Source organism: Penaeus chinensis, chromosome 35 (assembly GCF_019202785.1).
Source record: "Penaeus chinensis breed Huanghai No. 1 chromosome 35, ASM1920278v2, whole genome shotgun sequence".
NCBI lineage: Eukaryota > Metazoa > Arthropoda > Malacostraca > Decapoda > Penaeidae > Penaeus > Penaeus chinensis.
In genome coordinates this window covers 33,065,001-33,075,000 of record NC_061853.1, presented here as the reverse complement: position 1 = coordinate 33,075,000, position 10,000 = coordinate 33,065,001, and positions in this window count along the sequence as shown.

The following is a 10,000-nucleotide window of genomic DNA, read 5'->3' as shown; positions in this document are numbered from 1 at the left end:
TGCAGAAAAAGAAACTAAAGAAAAAAGTTTCTAAGAGCACCACAAAAACCTCCCCAACAGATGATCATCTCCTCTTTGACGAGGACGATATGACTCTCCTGTTAACTGCTGTTGTCACAGCAGTAGCAACAGCCCTGGGGAGGTCGAGTGAGGAGGCCGAGAAGGCAGTTTCGGTCGCCATGACGGCAATGACCCAGACTGTCGCAGCCCTGAAGGGAAGAAAGCTGGCTAGAGAAAAACCAGCCTCACCCTCACCCCAGGACGAGACTCCCCTCCCCACTCCAAACCAGGCCATGCCTTCACAGGCAGAGCCAAAACAGGCTGAATCTGTGCAGCCAGAGCCAGATCACGCTGACCTTGCCCAGGCAAGGCCAGCAAGGCCAGCCAAGAAAAAGCCTGAGAAAAAAGTCGAACCAACCAAAGTCAGAGCTACCAAAGGCTCTCCACCCCCCAGTGGACCCAAGGATAGCCTGACAACAGACGAGGAGCCCTCAACCAGCGAGGACCTCGCAATGGAGTTGTCAGACTCCGACGATGTCTCTGATGTAACTATCACTGAGTAACATCATGACACACCATCTAAGCATCCTACAGTGGAACATCAATAGCTTCTCTGCAAAGAACGCTTTTCTCCAAGCAGTAGTGCGATCAAGGAACATTGACATTGTCATGCTCCAGGAGACATTAACAGTGGACACTGTTCGCTTCTCAGGGTACCATGCCTTCACACTGCCACGAACACCTGGCAAGAGAGGCTTGATCACCATTGTGAGAGCAACAATCCCCTGCTCCGCAATAGCCGATGCATCGCACTGTGGAGACGATGTTGAATCACTTGCCGTCGAGGTTCACCTGGCCGGGGGGCCCCTCAAACTGTACAATGTGTACAGCCGGCCACGCTGTAAAAGCTTAGACATCAGCCAGGTCTGTGCTTCTGCTGCACACGACCGAGTGATCATAGGGGGAGACTTCAATGCACACCACCCCATCCTGGCTCCCTGCCGGGCACCGGATGCGGCCGGCTATCACATAGCCGACGTGCTAGAGACATTCCCTGAGATCGCTCTCCTCAACACCCAAGAGCCAACGCATGTCAGAGGAGGGGTCCTAGACCTCACCCTGGCCACTGCGACTCTGGTGGGGAGGATTGGCTGGTGTGTCGATGAGACCGTCACAAGTGACCATTACGGCACTATAACTACCCTCATGGATGCTGGCCCAGCCGAAATCCTAAGACCAAATCCAAGATGGAAAACAGACAAGGCCAACTGGCAGGCGTTTCAAAACGCCTTGGCCCTCTGTCTGAGATGCAACAATCCCCCACAAAGCGAAAATGTGGAAGTGCTCGAAGCCAGCCTGCTAAACGCCATTAATGAAGCAGCCTCACAGACCATACCCAAAACTCGGCCTGGGTCCAGAAGTCACAAAGACGCCTGGTACTTCAATGACGAGATCAGGGAGGTCAACCACAGGGTGAACATGTGCCGAAAACTATTCCGAAGGCAAAGAACCCCTGACAACCTATCCCTCCTAAGGGAAGCTGTCACGGATGCCAAGGAAACTGCCAACAGAGTCAGGCAGGAAAAGTGGCTGGAATGGTGTGAGTCCTTCGACCACCAAACCACCCTTTCAGAGCTGTGGCAACGGGTCAAGCGAGCTACCAGCCGCTCAGCCCCGAGGTGCACCCATCACGACCCCCAAGCAGAGGCTAACAGACTGGCGCACGAGTTCTCTGCGAGAACGAGCAGCAACAGTCTGCCAGCCGAGCTGAGGGCAAGACAAGAGCGTCTACAGCCAGACAGACACGCTCAGATCAGAGAAAGGGCAGCCGAACCCGATAACTCAGACGTTATCTTTTCTCTGAGGGAACTAAGGAAAGCCTATAAAACCAGTTCCAACACAGCCCCGGGCTCTGATGGGATCTCGTACCCCATTATCTCCCACCTAGGACTAGCAGGTGAGCGTGCACTCTTGCAACTCATCAACAAGTCCTGGGAAACTTCCACTCTACCCCAGAGTTGGAAGAGGGCTACCATAGTTCCCGTCCCAAAACCAAAGGAGCCGGGGAAGTACCGCCCCATCTCTCTGCTCAGCTGCCTGGCCAAGACGGCTGAGAGGATGGTACTAAACCGGCTTCAATGGAAAACGGGACCCCCGCACGAACACCTTCACGGGTTCACAAGGGGCATGGGCACAGCACACAGCTTAGCCACGCTCTTAAGCACAATCAGCAAGGGCCCAGCTGTGGTGGTATTCCTTGACCTGGAGAAGGCTTTTGAACTGGCAAGTCCGCTTGCCATTCAGGAAAGCCTGATCCAGAAGGGAATCAGAGGAAAGCTCTTGGCTTGGATAGGTGACTACTTCAGGAACAGGACTGCCAATGTCAAATTCCAGGGTCACCTATCGCAGCACATGCCGCTCGAAAATGGAACGCCACAGGGTGGGGTTCTCAGTCCAGCCCTATTCAACACTTTAATGTCGTGCATCCTCAACATAAACCTCCCAGTGGGGTGCCAGATCATCTCGTATGCAGACGATCTCGCTATCACCTCCACTGGACCACGCAGCCAGAATAAAGCCCAGCGTTGTCTGGACCTCGTGTCAGAGGAGTGTTGTAGGACGGGACTAAAGATCTCTGCTGCCAAATCCAAAGCCATGGCTTTGAGACAGAGAGTTCGAGGCACAAGACTGAAAATCCAGGGAGTGGAATTAGAATGGGTCAAGGACTACCTATACCTTGGGGTAAGGATAGACCGGACCCTCTCCTTCCATAAGGAGGTCCAGTACCTGGTTGACCGAACCAAAGCAAGACTGTCTGTCATGAGAGCAATGACTGGGAGACGCATAGGGGCCAGACACAAAGTACTAAGATCATTCTATGTACATGCTGTCCGGCCCATTGTGGACTATGCCTCAGTCGCTCTAATTGCTGCAAAGAAAAAGCACACAGACAAATTAGAAACAGTCCAAAATGAAGCTGCCAGGATCATTCTGGGTGCCCCGAGGTGGACGAAGGTTCTCAACCTCCTGATGGAGGCAAACCTTCTCCCCCTGGACTCACGAATCGATCTAACGGCAACACAATTTCTGTCAAAGGTCATCCAGGCTCCCAGGAACACAAGCCTAAGACAAAAATTAGTCAGATGCCTCGAACAAGACAACGAGCTCGTTGCAAACAACTCCTGGCTGTCTCATACAGCCAGGGTGTTGATACGCCATCAGCTCAAAGAACAGCTTCTTGCTAAGGGCATGGACTCCCCCCACCCCGACTTTGCCGAAGCCCCGCCGTGGGCACTGAGCCTGATAGAGTTCAACATAATGAACCTGTCAATGAAAAAGAGCCTATACCCCATGCCTAGCCTAAAGGCAGAAGCCCACAGGGTCATTGCAGCCATCACTCCTCCGGGTAGTAGAACATACTACACGGATGGATCGGTCGATCCCTTGAGCCACACTGCAGGCGCCGGCTTTGCAGCTAGGGATGCCACGCGATCCATGAGGGTAACAGACAACGCCTCCTCGCTACAGGCAGAGGCAGTTGCAATCATGGGAGCCCTAGGCCACGCGTCCCTAAGGGAAGGACACGTGGTCATACACACAGACTCCAGGGCAGCCATTGACTGTCTTCAGCACAGCTCACCCACAGACAACATCTACCTACTGACCACGATTCTCACAATGGCACAGAGAATTCTTGCTCAGGGTAGAAGAATTATCATCAATTGGGTCCCAAGCCACATCGGCATCAGAGGGAACGAGCTTGCTGACAGACTAGCCGCCGCTGGCAGGGGTATGCCCCCAAATCCCATGACGATAAAACCGAGCCGAAAATTACTTATGGAGAAGTGTGCCTTGGTCGGTCGTACCTTCCTACGGCAGCTCCACAGAGAGGAAACGAGAACCTCCCCCTCGGCCAGCTGGTACTCAGACGCCACAGGCTCTGAACCACTGGCACTCTCTGAAGTAAGCAACAGAGGTACCGAAGTCATTCTTCACAGAATGCGCCTAGGTTACCACTGTGCATGGCAGATTATCCCAACAATCGAACGCGATGAATGGTGCTGCAAGCACTGCGGCGAGCCGAACGCCACACTAGTCCACTACCTAGAAAATTGTAACCATACACAATTCCTGAGACATGGACCGCCCACAACAGCCGCCGTGCTGGTAAAGAGGCTATGCGAAATGCTTACACCATGGCGGCAGGAGCGCTTACTGGCAATCCCAAACTGGCAAACACCATCGGTATTCATAGCACTAGTAAAATACGTTTTTCCCTCCAATTCATATCAGGTACGGTCACAAGGTCTACTAATCGACTCCCTTGTGGCTAAGCGCTATGGGCAGACATTTCACAAAAAATATAGAAAATAGTCACAGCATTTTCCCCATTTTTTTTTCATTTTCCCCGGCGGCATTGGGATATATATATATATATATATATATATATATATATATATATATATATATATATATATATATATAGTATATATATACATATATATATATATAGTATATATATATACATATATATATAGTATATATATACATATATATATATATATATATATAGTATATATATATAGAATATATATATTATATATATATATATATATATATATAGTATATATAGTATATACATAGTATACATATATATATAGTATACATATATATATTTAGTATATATATATACATATATAGTATATATATATAGTATATATATATAGTATATATAGTATATATATAGTATATACATATAGTATATACATATAGTATATATATAGTATATACATATAGTATATATATAGTATATATATGGTATATATATAGTATATATATAGTATATATATAGTATATATATAGTATAGATATAGTATAGATATAATATATATATAGTTTATATATAGTTTAGTTTATAATTATAGTTTATATCTATAGTTTATATATATATACATATATATATAGTATATATATAGTTTATATATATATATATATATTTATATATATAGTATATATATACTATATATATAGTTATATATATATATATAGTATATATATAAAGTATATATATAGTATATATATATAGTTCTATATATATATAGTAAATATATATATATATATATATATATTATATACATATAGTATATATATATAATAAATATATATATAGTATATATATATATACTATATATATACTAATATATATATATATATACATATTTATATACTATATGCATTATATATAATATATACATATAATTCATATACTATATATATATAGATATGTATATATATATTATTATTATTATTATTTTTATATTCTTATATATACTATATATACATATATATATATGTATATATATAGTGTGTATATATATATATATATATATATATATATGTTTGTATATAATATATATATTATATATTATAAACTATTTATATATATAGTATATAAATATTTATAGTATATATATACTATATTTATATATTCTATATATATAGTGTATATATACTATATATATATTTATATATTTTTATTTATTGATATACTATATATATATTTATATATTTTTATTTATTGATATACTATATATATTTAGTATATATATACTATATATATATATATATAAAGTATATAAAGTATATAATTGTATAAAAGGTATGAATGAGAATGAATATCTTCACAATACAAGAGATGTATTTGACCGGTTTCGACTTTGTCTTCGTCAGAAATAAAGTGTGTATATATATAGTATATAAATATATATAGTATATATATACTATATATATATAATTTATTTATTCATATAAAATATATATAGTATATATATATTTCTGACGAAAACAAAGTCGAAACCGGTCAAATACATCTCTTGTATTGTGAAGATATTCATTCTCATTCATACCTTTTATACATTTGTCAACATGAACGCGGTTCATCAAAGTATATAAATAAATAAAAATATATAAATATATCTATATAGTATATATGTATAATGTATATATACATATATATATATCTATATATATGTATATATGTATATATGTGTGTGTATAATATATATACATATATATATACATATTTATACATATATATACATATATATACATATATATACATATATATGAATATATATACATATATATGTATATATATGAATATATATATACATATATATGTATATATATACTATACTAAATATATACTATATGTATATATACTAATATATATACATATATATATATAGTATATGAATTATATATAATATGTATGTGTATATATATATATTTATATATATATAATTCATATACTATATATATATATTTATATATATATAATTAATATACTATATATATATATGTATATATATATTATAATTATTATCATTATTATTTATATATATATAATATATATATATATATATAAAGTGTATATATATAGTATATAAATTGAGAGATTATATGGCAGTGTCACCCTTGCCTGGTTGGATGCCCTTCCCAATCAACCGCGGTTCTGCGCGCTAACACCTGTACCACGGTGGCGACTTCCCCTACGACACCTGCGTTTGACTTCTCAAGACGATATGTCGTTTTCTCGGGCTAGAACCAACAATAGAACGCAGGCATTTTACGACTACCGCGGCGAGGAATGGAACTCGGGGACTACGAGGGTCGGAGTCCAGTGCTCTGACCACTGGACCATCGCGGCAGTCATATGTGTGTTTGTGTGTGTGTGTATATATATATATATATATATATATATATGTATATTTACATAAAGTTTTGAAATTCTCCTGGATTCCATCTTCAGGTCTGAAGGGGAAGGGTAGAGGATATGAGTATATAAGAGAGAAAGCGAAGTGTAGGAAGGTCAGATCAGGCCGAAGAATCAGACGGCTTATGCGAAGGGTAGCCGGCATAAGGGAGAATGCGGAGGATGGGAGAAGAGAGGAGGCTGTCGGAAGGAGAAAAGCCGTTGTTCAACTTGAAATTTAGGCAGCAGTCTGCGGGAGTGGACACTAGTGGAAGGAAAAACGATATTCGCGGCTGACCAATCCATCTGATGTCCTGTGTTCCACTGATGGCGGAAGATATCCCCTGGACACAGCGTATTTATGTTGTGACAGACGCTTAGTGAGACTGGCGCCCGTCTCGTCAAAGTATTGTTTATCGCAAGAGGCACAAGGAACGGTATAGGTGCCCATCTTTGAGGTTGAGGGAGGGCTAAGGTGGACCAGGTTGCGACGGGGAGTGTTCACCTGGTACTGGGTTTTACAGACGCGGAGGGCACGGAGGAACAGCGAGGTGGCAACACCTCTCTTTACATGGAGAGGATGGTACGAGAAGTGTATGTACATGCCGCATAGGCTTCCTGAATATGTAGAAGTGGTCAGCAGAGCCATGAACTAGGGTGTCCAAGAAAGGGAGTTTGTTGTCAACCTCCCATAACACCTTAAAATGGATGGAGGAAGAAAATGAGTTCAACTTCGTCAGGAAATAGGGCAGGGTCATGAGGCCAGAGAGCAAAGACGCAGTCCACTTACCTCAGCCAAACCGAAGGACGAAGGGAGATGGAAGAGAGAAGCTCAGACTCGAAGAATTCCATGAACAGGTTTGCCAAGAGTGGAGAGAGGGAAAAGGCCATGTCAACACTGAACATCTGAGAGTAGAAGCGACCCTCAAGGGCAAAGGAATGAGATTCCACACACAGACGAATCAGCTGGAGGAAGATGAGGATCCTCGGCGGGGAGCCTCCTCTGTAGGAAAGCGGGATCATCAAGCGGGACCTTAGTGTCAAGAAGTAGAGCGAGGGACTTCGCCAGGCAGCAAGAGGGTGCGTCACAGATCTGTGCACCTTTCCTCACCTGCCCCGTCCTGCCTCTCCTTTCTGTTTTAATATTCCCTCTTTTCTCCATCGCCTTCAGACCTGAAGATGAAATCCAGGAGAATTTCGAAACTTGTCTCGTTTTAAATAACTCTAGTTTGTGCATTGTGGATTTTTCTACCATAGTATCAACACGGTAGTGTTTTACCATTTTAATATATATATATATATATATATATATATGTATACATATATATACACATATATATGTGTATATATCTATATATATGAATATGTATATATATATATAATTCATATATATTTATATATATGCATATATATATGAATTATGTATATAAATATATATATTTATATCTTATATATATTTATATATAAATATATATTTTGTATAGATATCTATGTGTATATAGGAATATATATATGTATATATATACATACATATAATATACATATACATATACATAATATATATGTATAAATATGTGTATACATTTATATATAAATATGTATATATATAATTCATATATATATATATATATATATATATATATATATATGTGCATATATATATGAATTATATATATACATATAAATATGTATATATAAATATATATTTATATATGAATATATATTTTATATAGATATATGTGTATATACATATATATATTTATTTATATATATGTGTGTATGTGTGTGTGTTTGATGATGATCCCTCTTATGTACTTCAGGAAGAAATATATAAAAACGAAATCAAAGCATCTGAACTACCTTAAAAAGGACGCATCACTATGATAATCATCTCGCCATATAAGTGCCCAGACATAAGAAATAATATAACTACACCAAAACTCAAGTATAAAAAATGTAAACGATCACTTAGTCAGGTCGAAGTAATTAAAAATAAAAAAAAGTTAAGTGTACTGTCGGACGCCAACACTTTCCTGTGATTCAAAATAACTACGTATTCCCTGTGATCTCGAGCTCCGGAAAAAGACATGTCAAAAGAAAATAGATAATGACGTTACGTTTGACATTAGCCGAAATCTTGTTTTACTTTTTTTTTTACAGTTTTGTTAATGGGTTTAATGAAGTTTTATTACGTTCTAAAAGGTTTTCGGGTCAATTCAAGGTAACGTATTCCATCCCTGTTAGCATTAAACATTGCTGTGATCTGTGCAATTTCAGTTACACGAATATCGTCTCAAAACGGATTTACATGACAAGAATACTTCGTATTTGTGCAGTGTTAGGAACTCTGATAAATGCAGTAGACTTCTTTTTAAGCATTATGCTAAGTACACAGACAGATGATATGCGTTTATAATTCCCTTACGCGAACATACGGTTTAACTCGACTATTTCATTTCTTTATATCTTAAAGAACTGCTGTAAAATAATTATGCGTTCTTTAGTGTATGCTTTTGTCTCTGCACTTCCAGGGATGAACTGCACATAGCTCCATAGATAGTGGGCCCACAGGGGAGAATTTAGGATTTCTTAAAAGAGAGGGGCGAGACAAAAGCTTAAAAACATATTTATTGGATCATTTTGACGCCTTGGGAGGGATACATTGCACTATTTGTATAATTAGCACCAAAACAACGTAGATAATCTTGTACAATCACCTCTCATAAAAAGGTGAGGGACATGTCCTTTCTACCTGGGGAGTTCCGTGCTGGTTATGATAATCGACGTACCTCAAACTGTGTGCGAGAACTGTTGGACAGTTTGGTGCTTCAAGAGTTTAGAAAGGCAAGCGCAACATGTAGAAAAAACGCATGCATGTCGATTACAAATACACTTTAACATTAATACAAATTGAGGAAGAATCTGTAAAAGCTAGCGAGAGAAAGAGATGAGAGATGAGAGAGGAGAGAGGAGAGAGGAGAGAGGAGAGAGGAGAGAGGGGAGAGGGGAGAGGGGAGAGGGGAGAGGGGAGAGGAGAGAGGAGAGAGGAGAGAGGGGAGAGGAGAGAGGAGAGAGGAGAGAGGAGAGAGGAGAGAGGAGAGAGGAGAGAGGAGAGAGGAGAGAGGAGAGAGGAGAGAGAAGAGAGAAGAGAGAAGAGAGAAGAGAGAAGAGAGAAGAGAGAAGAGAGAAGAGAGGAGAGAGGAGAGAGGAGAGAGAAGAGAGAAGAGAGAAGAGAGAAGAGAGAAG